The sequence below is a fragment of the Chiloscyllium punctatum genome, chromosome 5, assembly GCF_047496795.1.
Source record: "Chiloscyllium punctatum isolate Juve2018m chromosome 5, sChiPun1.3, whole genome shotgun sequence".
Taxonomy (NCBI): Eukaryota; Metazoa; Chordata; class Chondrichthyes; order Orectolobiformes; family Hemiscylliidae; genus Chiloscyllium; species Chiloscyllium punctatum.
The window spans coordinates 69,930,941-69,944,969 of NC_092743.1; the positions used below are offsets into that span (position 1 = coordinate 69,930,941).

The 14,029-nt window shown below is 43.5% G+C and overlaps 1 long non-coding RNA gene across 2 annotated transcripts in view; it reads left to right on the forward strand.

Moving 5' to 3' along the window:
• Positions 1–13,801, forward strand: part of LOC140477148 (uncharacterized) — a 49,284-nt gene extending 35,483 nt beyond the window's left edge. For both annotated transcript variants that reach the window (XR_011960655.1, XR_011960656.1), the window contains exon 3: positions 13,407–13,801. This is a non-coding gene — a long non-coding RNA (uncharacterized lncRNA). The remainder of the gene's footprint in view (positions 1–13,406) is intronic.
• Positions 13,802–14,029: the final 228 nt, after the last annotated feature.

Genomic DNA, 14,029 nt, shown 5'->3' on the forward strand with positions numbered 1-14,029 from the left:
TCTTTTTCCTTTTACATACCTCAAGAAGGTTTTATTGTCAAGTTTAATGCTTTTTGTTAACTTACAGTTACATTTTATTCTTCATTGTTTTATCTGGATTACTCTCTGGATTACTCTGCATGCTGTGGGTGGCATGGTGACTCAGTGGTTAGTAATATTGCCTCACAGTGCCATGGGACCTGGGTTCAATTCCAGACTCGGGTGCCTTTTTGTGTGGAGTTAGCATATTCTCCCTGTGTCTGCATGGGTTTCCTCCTAGTGCTCCAGTTTCCTCCCACATTCTAAAGATGTTCAGCTTAGGTGAATTGGCCGTAGATTGCCCAGAGTATTCAGTGGCATGTAGGTTTGGTGCATTAGCCAGGGGTAAATGATGAGTAACAGAGTAGGGGAAATGGGTCTGGGTGGGTTACTCTTCAAAAGTCTGTGTGGACTTGTTGGGCCGAGTAGTCTGTTTCCACACTGATCCTATGACAACTGGGGCAAGGACTTAATTGACACAGGATCAGTAAATACTAGTACTGGGGAAGAAGGGACCTGTTCCAGTGGTCTTCATCTGAATTGTGCTGGGACCAGAGTCCTAGTGAATCACATAACTAGGGCTGTAAACAGGGCTTTAAATTAAATGGGGGGTGGGGGGGGAATAGTTGGAATCAGTTAGAGGGGAAATTAGAAAGCCTAAATTAAAGGAGGAGGTAAGAGTGCAGGTTAGCAATGTGGCGGATGGTGACCAGATAATAAAGGTGAGGGACAGGAAGGTGAACGTCTTTATGCACCAAGGAATTATAAAAAGGAGGGAAATTTACCAGTGGAACAAACTTAAAAGCTTTGTATCTAAATGCACAAAGCATTCCAAATAAAGTGGTTGAATTAATCGCATAGATAGATGTAAATGGGTATGATATAATTGGGTTACGGTGACTTGGCTGCAGGGATGGGGACTGAATGTCCTGGGTATGCAATATCTAGGGGGGACAGGCAAAAAGAAAAAGGTGGGAGAGTGGCATTGATGGTCAAAGAGGAAATTAACACAATAGTGACAAAAGATATTAGCTCTGACAATAAGGAGTCTGTATGGGTTGAATTGAGAAATACCAAGGATCAAAAAAACATTAGTTGGTGTCAAACATAGATCCCCAAAGTGGAGTGGCAATGTTGGGAATGGCATTGAACAGGAAATTAGACATGCATGTGATACAGAAATATCAGTGATCATGGGTGATTTGAATCTGCACATAGATTGGGCAAATGAAATTAGTCGCGTTGCCTTAGAGGAAGAATTCCTGGAGTGTGGATGGGATTGTTTACTTGACCAAAATGCAGAGGAACCAACTGGAGAGCAGGCCATCTCAGACTGGATACTGTGTAATGAGAAGGGAATCATCATCAAACTAGTGTGTAAGACCCTTGGGGATGAGCAACCATAACAATGAAGGTATGAGGAATGAGTTGGCCTTGATAGGTTAGGGAGAGTTATCTTAAAAGAATGACATGTATAGATAATGGCAAACATTCAAGAAACGCATGGTGGAACTGCAACAACCGTTTATTCCTGTCCTGCACAAAATCAAAATAGGTAAGAGGATCAATCCATGGATTATAAAGGAAATTAGAGATAGCATCAGGTTCAAGGAAGAAGCATACAGATTGGCCAAGAAAAACAATTGGTCTGAGGCTTGGAAGCAGTTTAGAATTCGTCAAAGAAGGATGAAGGCATGGATTAAAAAGAGGAAAATACAGTATAAAAGTAAGCTTGCAGGGAACATAAAGACTGACACGAAGAGTTTCTGTAGGTCCGTGAAGAGAAAGAGGTTAGTTTAGACAAATGTAGGTCCCCTACAGACAGAAAAGGGAGTAAGTATAATAGAGGACAAAGAAATGGCTGAGCATCTGAATACATACATTGATACTGTCTTCACAAAAGAGGACACAAATCAGATACCAGAAGTGTTGGAGAATGCAAGATGTAATGAGAGGGAAGAACTGAGGGAGATCAATATTAGTAGAGAAATGGTGCTGGGAAAATTGAGGGATTGAAGATGGATAAATTCCCAGGGCCTGATATTCTACATTTCAAAGTACTTAAGGAAATGAGTCTCAAAATAATGGATGTACTTGTGGTCATCTTCCAGGATTCTATAGAGTCTGGAAGAGTCCCTGCAGATTGGAGGGTAGCCAATGTTACTCCACTATTGAATAATGGAGGTAGAGAGAAACCAGGGAATTATAGACTAGTGAGCCTAACGTAGGTAGTGGGGATAATTCTTGAATCCATTATCAAGGGTTTTATAGGGGAGCATTTAGAAAGCAGTGGCAAAATCAGAGTCAGCATGGATTTATGAATGTTAAATCATACATGACAAATCTGTTGGAATTCTTTGAAGATGTAACTAGTATAGGTGACAAGGGGGAGCCAGTCGATGTGATATATTTGGACATTCAGAAAGCATTTGACAAAGCTCCGCAGAAGAGTTTATTGTACAAGATTGAAGGGCATGGAATTAAGATGGATTTGATTAAGATGTCTATTGAGATGGATAGAAAACTGATTGGCAGGGAGGAAACAAAGAATAGGAATTAATGGGCTCATTGCAAATTAACAGACAGTAATTAGTGAGGTGCCACAGGAATCATTGCTAGGACCCTAGCTATTCACAATATATATTAATGATTTGGATGAGGAAACAAAATGTAACATCTCAAAGTTTGCAGCTGATACCAGGTTGAGTGGGAGGGTGAACTGTGATGAGGATGCAGAGATCCTTCAGCACGATCCGGACAGGTTGGGTGAGTGGGCAAATCAATGGCAGATGCAGTATAATTTGGATAAGTATGAGGATATTCACTTTACAAGCAAAAACGAGAAGGCAGATTACTAGCTGAATGGCTGTAAGATGGAAGAGGGGAGTGTGCAGCAGGACTTGGAGTCCTTGTGTACCAGTAACTTAAGGTAAACATGCAGGTGCAGCAGGCAGTAAAAAAGGCAAATGCTATGTTGGCCTTCATTGCGAGAGGTCTTGAATACAGGAGCAGGGATGTGCCATTGCAGATATACAGAGCCTTAGTGAGGCCACACCTAGAATATTGTGCGCAGTTTTGGTCTCCTTTTCTGAGGAAAGATGCTCTTGCTCTCAAGGGAGTGCAGTGAAGGTTTGCCAGACTGATCCCGGAGATGGTGGGACTGACGTATGAAGAAAGATTGACTGGTTTAGGATTAGTTTTACTGGAGTCGAGACAAGTCAGGGGAGTCTTATAGAGAGTTATAAGATTCTAACAGGACTAGACAGGGTAGATGCAGGGAGGATGTTCCCAATGGTGGGTGCGTCCAGAACCAGTGGTCACAGTCTGACCAGAATGGAACATTTAGGACAGAGATAAGGAGACATTTCTTCACCCAAAGCATGGTGAGCCTGTGGAATATATTACCACAGGATGCATTGAATGCCAAAACTTTGTATGTATTCAAAAGGTGGTTAGATATAGCACTTGTGGTGAATACAATCTAAGGTTATGGGGACAAAGCAGAATTAGACCCTTGGATATCGAGGGAAGTTGTGAATTTAGCCAAAAGGGAAAATAGAAGCATGTGTACGGCTTAGGAAGCTAAAATCAGAAGCTTAGGAATATATTAGAAAAACAAAAAGGGGCCATGAAATGATCCTGACAAATCAGATTAAAGAGAATCCAAAGGCATTCCGTAGATACATTAAAAACAAGTGGATAACTAGGGAGAAGGTAGGACCACTCAAGGATAAAGGAAGGAACTTGTGCTTGGAGTTAGAGGATGTGGGTGTGATCCCAAATGTGTATTTTGCATTGGTATCAACCCAGCAAAAAGATATCAAGGATAATGAGATTTGTGTGGACAATGCTAATATGCTCAGGCATTTTGAGATCAAGAAAGGAGTGGTATGGTCTCTCTTGAAGAGCATTAATGTTGCTAAGTCCCTAGGGCCCAATGATATCTACCCCTGATTATTGAGGGAAGCAAGAGAGGAGATTGCTGGGACCTTGACTACAATCTTTGTATCCTTGCTAGCTACTGGAAAGGTCTCAGAGGATTGCCAAGTAGCTAATGCTTTTCATCTAGTCAAGAAGGGAAATAGATAATTAAGTAAACTACAGACCCCTGAGTCTCACATCCATGATTGGGAAGCTATTGGAGGGAATTCTTAGGGATAAGATTGATGTGTATTTGGAAAAGCATGGCCTAATTAGGGACAGCCAGTATGGCTTTGTGCAGGCCAGGTCATGGCTTATTAACTTGATTGAATTTTTTGAGGAAATGTCAAAGGTGATCAATGAGGGTAGTGCAGAGGATGTTGCTTACATGGATTTTAGTAAGGCTTTTGACAAGGTCCCTCATGTTAGGCTCATCCAGAAGATTAAGATGCATGGGATCCACGGTGACATGTCCACACAGATTCAGGACTGGCTTGCCCATAGACAGCAGAACTTAGTGGTGCAAGGGTATTTTTCAGGCTGGAAGTCCATGTCTAATGGCGTTCCGTACTGGGACCTCAACTGTTTGTGAAAAATATATAAATGACTTGAATGAAAATGTAAATGGGTGGGTGATTATATTTGCAAATGATACAGAGATCGACGGACTTGTGGATAGTGTAGAAGGTTGTCAAAACATACGATGAGATCTAAATCAGTTGCAGATGCGGGCAGAAAATTAGCAGATGGAGTTTAACTCAGCTAAATGTGAGGTGCTGTACTTTGGGAGATTAAATGTTAATGAGAAGTATACAGTTAATGGCAGGACTCTTGTAGTTCAAGTCTCCCTGAAAGTGGCCACGCAGGTAGATACTTGAAAAATATGGTGCTGGAAAAACACAGCAGGCCGAGGAGCAGGAGAATCGACGTTTCGGGCATAAGCCCTTCTTCAGGAATGAGGCTGGTGTGTCAGGCGGGCTGAGATAAAAGGCGGGGAGGGAGGGAATTTGGGGGAGGGGCGCTGGGAATATGATAGATGGAAGGAGGTGAGGGTGAGGGTGATAGGCCAGAGAGGGGGTGGGAGCAGAGAGGTCGGGAAGAAGATTGCAGGTCAAGAGGGTGGTGCTGAATCCGGGGGTTGGGACTGAGATAAGGTGGGGGGAGGGGAAATGAAGAAGTTGGAGAAATCTACAGTCATCCCGTGTGGTTGGAGGGTTCCTAGGCGGAAGATGAGGCGCTTTTCCTCCAGGCGTCATGTGGTCAGGGTCTGGCGATGGAGGAGGCCAAGGACCTGCATGTCATAGGCAGAGTGGGAGGGGGAGTAAAGTTTTACTACAAATCAGCTGACTCCCACAGCTACCTAGATTACATCTCCTCCCACCCTGCCCCCTGTAAAAAGCTATCCCATATTCCCAACTCCTTCGCCTCCGCCGCATCTGCTCCCAGGAGGACCAATTCCACTACTGAACAACCCAAATGGCCTCCTTCTTCAAAGACCGCAATTTCCCCTTGGACGTGGTCAATGATGCTATCCACCACATTTCCTCCACTTCCCGCACCTCTGCCCTTGAACCCGACCCCTCCAATCGCCACCAGGACAGAACCCCACTGGTCCTCACCTTCCACCCCACCAACCTCCGGATATATTATATCATCCTCCGTCATTTCCGCCACCTCCAAACAGACTCCACCACTAGAGATATATTACCCTTCCCACCCCTATCAGCGTTCCGGAGAGACCACTCCCTCTGTGACTCCCTCGTCAGGTCCACACCCCCCACCAACCCAACCACCACTCCCGGCACCTTCCCCTGCAACCGCAAGAAGTGCAAAACTTGCACCCACACCTCCCCCCTCACCTCCGTCCAAGGCCCCAAGGGATCCTTCCATATCCATCGCAAATTCACCTGCACCTCCACACACATCATTTACTGTATCCGTTGCACCCGATGTGGTCTCCTCTACATTGGGGAGACAGGCCGCCTACTTGCGGAACGTTTCAGGGAACACCTCTGGGACACCCGCACCAACCAACCCAACCGTCCCGTGGCTGAACACTTTAACTCCCCCTCCCACTCCACCAAGGACATGCAGGTCCTTGGCCTCCTCCATCGCCAGACCCTGACCACACGACGCCCGGAGGAAAAACGCCTCATCTTCCGCCTAGGAACCCTCCAACCACACAGGATGAATGTAGATTTCTCCAGCTTCCTCATTTCCCCTCCCCCCACCTTTCTCAGTCCCAACCCCCGGATTCAGCACCGCCCTCTTGTCCTGCAATCTTCTTCCCAACCTCTCCGCCCCTAACCCCTCTCCAGCCTGTCACCCTCACCCTCACCTCCTTCCACCTATCGTATTCCCAGCGCCCCTCCCCCAAATTCCCTCCCCCCTATCTTTTATCTCAGCCCGCCTGGCACACCAGCTTCATTCCTGAAAAAGGGCTTATGCCCGAAACGTTGACTCTCCTGCTCCTCGGATGCTGCCTGGCCTGCTGTGTTTTTCCAGCACCACATTTTTTAACTCTGGTCTCCAGCATCTGCAGTCCTCACTTTCTCCACGCAGGTAGATAGGTGGGTAAAGAAGGTCTATGTCATGCTTGCCCTTATTAGTCGGGGAATTGAGTACAATAGTCAGGATATCATGTTGTAGCTTTATAAGATTTTGGTTTGGCCACACTTAGAGTATTGCATTCAATTCTGGTCAGCACGTTACAGGAAGGATGTGGAGACTATGAGAGGATGTAGAAGAGGTTTATCATGATGCTGCCTGGATTAGAGAGTATGAACTGTAAGGAGAGATCAGAAAAACTTGAGTTGTTTTCTCTTGAGCGGCAGAGGCTGAGGGGAGACTTGATAGAAATGTATAAAATTATAAGATGCATAGATGGGGTTTGAGAGTCAGAATTTTTTCCCCCAGAATTGAAATGTCTAATACCAGGGCACATGCATTTAAGATGAGAGGGGGAAGGTTCAAAGGAGACACGAGGGGCAAGTTTTTTTACACAGACCATGTAGAAATCTGGAATGTACTGCCAGGGGTGATGGTGGGGGCAGATATGATAAGGGTGTTTAAGGGGTTTTAGATAAGCACGTGAATATGCAAGGAATGGAGGAATGGACAAAGGGCAGGCAGAAGGGATTTGTTACATTTGGCATCTTGTTCAGCACAACATCATGAGCCGAACATTTCCTGTGCTGTACTGTTCTATGTTCTACATTCTAAAATTAATAATTAGATTAGATTAGATTACTTACAGTGCGGAAACAGGCCCTTCGGCCCAACAAGTCCACACCGCCCCGCCGAAGCGTAACCCACCCATACCCATACATCTACATCTACATCTACCCCTTACCTAACACTACGGGCAATTTAGCATGGCCAATTCACCCTAACCTGCACATCTTTGGACTGTGGGAGGAAACCGGAGCACCCGGAGGAAACCCACGCAGACACGGGGAGAACATGCAAACTCCACACAGTCAGTCGCCTGAGGGGGGAATTGTGAGGCAGCAGTGCTAACCACTGTGCCACCATGCCGCCCACCAAAATTACAAGATGCATCGATAGGGTTTGAGAGTCAGAATTTTAATTTTAGTCCTATTTTAATAAATAATATCTAATAGCCTGCCTTCTAGTCAACCTCTTAACATTCTGTTCTTGAAAATTATCTCTAAGATATTCTAGAAACATGTCCACCATAGCTGTAGTACTCAATTGGTTTACCCAGTCGGTATACAGAATTAGGTCACCCACGATTACTCTGTTACTCATGCTACAAGCATCACTCATCTCCTGATTAATACGATGCTGCACAATATTTAGTGGCCCTTAAATAACTCCAGCCAATATCTGCTGCCCCTTGCTATTTCCTAACTCCACCCAAACAGATTCCGTACAGTTCTTCTGATCAGAGATTCTCCCTTGGTAAGGTAATGATTCCATCTCTTATTATCAGTGCAATTCAACATCATTTTCCTTCTTGTCTGTGCTTCCTAAATAGGCAAAAGTGAGGATTGCAGATGCTGGAAACCAGAGTCTAGATTAGAGCGGTGCTGGAAAAGCACAGCAGGTCAGGCAGCATCCTTCTCCTGAAAACAGGACCCCATTTCAATGAATTAAGAATGAAGGCAGGACCTCAAGAGCAGTAATCTCAGGATAACTCCCAATGCTTCCACGTGCTAGAAAGCAGAAGAACAGGATAATCAATTGGACACATGGCTAGGGAATTGGTGAAGGAAGAAGGAGATTAGATATCTGAGGCATTGAAACTAGTTCTAGGCAGGTGGGCCTGTATAAATTGGACAGGTTATGTCTCAACAGGTCAAAGACTGATGTTCTCGCCAGGAGATTTGCTAGTGTTGTTGGGGTTGGATTAAATTAGTTTGTCATGAGGACTGATCCAACTTGGAAGGAAGTAAAGTTGGTAATAGGAAATCAGAAAGCTGCTAGACTAGAAGAAAGGAGAAATAAATCTAAATATCGACAATGTGTTGAAAATTGAGTAATGTCAGAAATACAAAATGCACAGCACTTGAATGCACTTAGCATTTGCAACAAGACAGATGATTGAAAACAACAACTAGCAGTACATGATTGTCATTGCTGGAACATGGCTACATTATGCCCAGGGCTGTTTTCAGGATCTCTCTGATTACCTATTGTAATGACCAATTAAGTTATAACTTAAGTAACCAGTGAGTGCTGCTAGTTGGTATATGTGCCTGCTCAGGTGAATACTGGGCTTCAGTGAGTAAGGCAAGCAAGGTAAAGAGAAGGTAAGAATCTTTTATCTTTCTCAGTGTAAAGAGATATAGATGGCAGTTAGGGCAGTGGTGTGCTCCTGCCACATGTGGGAGATCAGGGGACAGTCCAGTATCCCTGATGACAATGTCTGCAAAAACTGTCATCAGCTGCAGCTCCTCACAGATTGTCTTGTTCAGTTGCAGTGGCAGTAAGACACACTAAGGAGCAGACAAGACTAGTTACAGGGAGGTGGACACACCACAGGTTCAATCAGGTAAATGGGTGACTGCCAGGAGAGGCTAGCAGGTAGTGCAGGAATCTCCTGTGGTTGTTCCCCTCTCTAACAGGTATACCATTTGGACACTGTTTGGGGGGGGGCGGGGAATAGCCCCTCAGGGGAGTATAACAGCAGCAGCCAGGGACATGTGGTTCCACAACTGAATCAGCTGTAGTGCAGGATCAGGCAAGATCCAAGCGAGCAATAGTGGTAGGAGACTAACTACTCAGGGGCATGGTGAGGTGTTTCTGTGGCCGTATTCGAGACTCCAGGTTGGTGTGTTGCCTCCCTCGTGCCAGGCATCTCTGCATCAAATTCTTAAAAGGGAGAGTTAGTAGCCAGAGGACATTGTGCACATTGGTACAAACAACATGGATGGAATGAGGGATGAGGTCCTGTGGAGTGAGAACAAGGAGTTAGGAAACAGACTGAAAGGCAGGATCTCGAAGGTAGTAATCGCAGTGAGGCATGCCAGCGAGGCAAGGAATAGAAAGATAAGACACATGAATGCATGGTTAAGGGGCTAGTGCAGCGGGCAGGGTTTCAGGTTCTTGGATCATTGGGACCTCTTCTGGGGCAAGGGTGACCTGTACAAGTGGGACGGGTTGCACCTAAACTGGAGGGGAACCAATATCCTCGCAGGGAGATTCACTAGTGCTACCCGGGAGGGTTTAACTTAGAGTGGCAGGGACTGGGAACCAGAACACAGGTCAGCAAATGGAGGGATTGAAGGGAAGGTAGATGTTAGGATCAGTAAGACAGAAAGAAAGGACAGGCAGAGACAGATAAATGAACACCATCGTAGGAATGGGCTGAAGTATGCTTATTTCAATGCAAGGAGTATTATAGGTAAGGTAGATGAGCTTATCACCCAGATCAGTACATGGGACTATGATGTTGTGGCCATTCTAGTGATTTGGTTGAGAGAGAGACAGGACTGGATGTTCAATGTTCCAGGGTTTTGTTGTTTTAGACAAGATAGAGCTGTAGGTAAAAGAGGTAGAGGAGTTACATTACTAATCAGGGAGACAATTACATCTGCATTCTGACAGGACATACTGGAGGGCTCATCTGCTGAGGTAATATGGGTAGAGCTCAAAATTTGGATGGGTACAATCACTCTTAAACTATAGCTATGAATAAGGATAAGTCAGTACCTTGCAGGAAGGTACTAAATTTGGGGGAGGGGAAATATGTCAGTATTAGATAGGAGTTAGTGAGTGTTAACTAAGAGGAGCAATTATCAGGCAAGTCTATATTTGACATGTGGGAATTGTTTAAAGACCTGTTGATGAGATTTCAGGAGTGGCATGTTCCAGGAAGGAGGAAGGACAATGATGACAAGGTAAAGGATATTTGGATAATGAAGGAGGTTGTGAATTTAGTCAAAAGGAAGTAAAGAAGCATCTGTAAGGTTTAGGAATCTAAAATCTGACAGGCCCCATGAGGAATATAAAGAAAGCAGGAAAGAACTCAAGCAGGGAATTAGGAGAGCAAAAACAGGCCATAAATGACCTTGGTAAGCAGGGTTCAAGAGAATCCAAGGCATTCCACAGATACATTAAAAACAAAAGGATAATTAGGAAGAAACTAGGACCACTCTAGGATAAAGGAGAGAACTTGTGCTTGGAGACAGAGAATGTGGCACAGTGGCACAGTGGTTAGCACTGCTGCCTCACAGCGCTGGAGACCCGGGTTCAATTCCTGCCTCAGGCGACTGACTGTGTGGAGTTTGCATGTTCTCCCCGTGTCTGCGTGGGTTTCCTCCGGGTGCTCCGGTTTCCTCCCACAGTCCAAAGATGTGCAGGTCAGGTGAATTGGCCATGCTAAATTGCCCGTAGTGTTAGGTAAGGGGTAGATGTAGATGTAGATGTAGGGGTATGGGTGGGTTACGCTTCGGCGGGGCGGTGTGGACTTGTTGGGCCGAAGGGCCTGTTTCCACACTGTAAGTAATCTAATCTAATCCTAAATGAGTACTTTGCGTCGATATTCATCCAGGAGAAGGAAATGAAGGTTAGTGAAATTTCTGTGGAGTGTGTTAATCTGCTGGGACATTTTGAGATCAAGAAAGATGGAGTGTTGGGTCTTTTGAAGAGCATTAAAGTGGATAAGTCCCCAGGGCCCAATGGTATCTACCCCAGCTTATTGAGAGAGAGAGGAGAGGAGATTGCTGGGGCATGGGATTGACCAAGATTCTTGTTTTCTTGCAAGCCACTGGTGAGAATTCTTACAAATAGGATTGACACACAGTTGGAAAATCATTGCCTAATTAGGGACAGTCAGCATGCAGGGCAGGTCATATCTCATTAACCTGACTGAATGCTTCAAGGAGGGTACAAAGGTGATCAAGGAGTGAATGTTGTTTACGTGGATTTTTGTAAGGCTTTGAGAAAATTCTGTTAGACACTTGGTGACACCCTTGAACCTGACACCAGGGAGGCAATATATCATCCTGGAGTTGAGCTTAAAACATCAGAAAAGTGTATCTGATCAACTGAGCCCCCTTTGGTGCCATAGATTTGTCTCTGACTGCACTCCTCTAAAGAACTATTGCCGTCACTAATTTCTAAAGTAGAATATCGATGAACAATCAGGTGGATTCTTGTGCTGCCTGTATGGTTTTCTTAGACTGCCTGGTGGTCAGCCATTTCCTCTCTGTTTATATGCTTCTAATCTGAAGTCAGACCAATTTATGATACACATTATACACATTGTCCTCTATCTCATAATTCACAATAGTCTCTACAGCTGCTGCCCAAGTCCTGAAACCTGGAGCTCAAGGTTTTGAAGCTGAGGACACTTCCTGCAGATACTTTGCTTGATTGCAATACAAGCATGTCAGTTCCAACTTACTTTCAATATACAATTGATATGAATGAAATTCACATTACAGGACAGTACAGTGAATTGTGAAAAACAAAGATTATAACCTAAGGAAAATAAAGGACTGTGGGTGCTGAAGATTTGAAGCAAAAACAGAAATTGCTGGAGAAGAGCAGGTCAAGTTGCATTTGTGAAAGGAAGGCAGGGTTGACCCCCTCAGGAGAAGGGCTCACTGGACATGAACTCTGCTTTTTCGCTACAGATTCTGCCAGACATGCTGCTCTCTCCAGCAATTTCTGGTTTTTATAATGTAACATTTATTTGATACAATTCTATAGCCAATTGATGATGAATCAACCTTTTAAATTTTAAATCTTATCTCTATGACTCTATGACTTGTCATTATGCTGGAAACATAATGCTTAACGATGCCAAATGTAAATGCTGAAAAAATGTCTCAAATTCCTTGTTGTCATATGCCAATGTCTGTAGTTAATATGATTGGATGTGATGAAAAGATCTAAAAAGTGGAAAAATCTATGACTCAAGAATTTGTTTGTGAATAAATATCTTGAAAAGTCCATTTACACCAAGAAACAATAACTTGTATCCATATAGGATATATTATGAGTGAAATCCTACACTTTCCTTTCTGAAATATAATGGTGATTGGTAATTATGGATTAAGTAAAAAACCTTCTACTGCTTTTCTGTAATAACTATTTGAGGCTTTTCCTCCTCAGAATGTAAGAATTGTTAGCTCATGAAAGAACAAGGTTCAGGTAGTTTGCCTTTGCATAATACAATGATAATGGAATTGTTCAGTATCATCATCAATTACATCAATTACTAAATTCACAACAAAGCCAGACATGAGATGAGGAAAATGTCAGTAATGGAAAGGCTTCAGAACGGTGGGGAAGACATTTGTTTGTACAGGGTCACTTTGAGTGGAACTATACTAAGAACACAATTCACCAGGAATACTTTGACATAGTGCTACAAGCAAATTACTCCTCTAGAGACCCCAAGTTACCCCCTTTTCAAATAATTCTTTAGTTGATCGGTTGACTGATTAATTAACAAAAAAAATTCAAAAGAGAAAGTACTTCATCTTTCAGTAATGTCAACATGTTTTTAAATGCAGTCATATTTTGAATAAAATGAGATACGTTTGATAATTAAAAAGAAGCTACAGGCCTGCTTTTAACCTGACCCACCTAGCAGACATGAGTGAATAAGTTGTCAAAAGTGTGAAACTACACTCTGGCAACTTGCTACTTTTATTTTTTACTCAGCTTTATGAAGGTGACTTTGAACAAAATCGGTGGGTGCTCATTAATATGTTCAAATTGGGGCTTCAAAGAAAATACTTGGACGCAGGCACAAATTTAATGAAAATAAATTCTGCTCACTGGATAGTCTGGTTAGTAAACCTTAGTGATCTTTGCTTCACAAACTGACTGTTCTAAATCATATTTAAAAGACTATTTATCTGCAACTACTCAATTCAATAAGATTATATGAATAATATACAGTGCATTTGCATGGTTGAGCTTCCAATTTATTTTGTTTATCTGTGCTGATTAATCACACATTTTATATCTTTGCTTCTTTTGTGCAGATGGGCAAATAGTTGAAAGATGAGGAGCAACTACAACCCCAGCAACTAAGAAAACATTGACGGGGTGAAATAACCACACACAAGGCTGGTATCCTGTCACCAAATCACCCTTTATTTACTGGTGTACAGTACACTGCTCGGAATCAGTTTCCTGAATTGAGGAGATTCCAAATCTCCACGTTTTTTTTATTTCCCGCCCCCGCACCCTTACTGCCAGAGAGTGGTAGTGCTATCTCCAGATCATATTGGACAGCCAGAGATTTCCTGATTGGCCCAGGCTAACAACCCTAATCAGGGATCTTGTTGTCAATGAGATTCAGCTGGTTCCAATTACTGACAGGGTTTTAAAAACTTTTTTGTGTATTTCTGAGGAGAATTAAAGGAGAAACTGCTGATTTGGAGCCTTGCTTTGGCTTGTGCTATCAAAGATTCTACATACTTTAACATTTTCACCACAGATAACTTCCAAGTCATGATAGTGGACTTTCTTATTATTCATATTGATAGTGGACTTGTAGGAAGTGGGCATCACTGACTGGCTAGCTTCATTCACAGCTTCCTGCTTACAGTGCACAATTGCATTAAACTTGTCACCAAAATCTTGCTTGTCAAAGAAAACACAT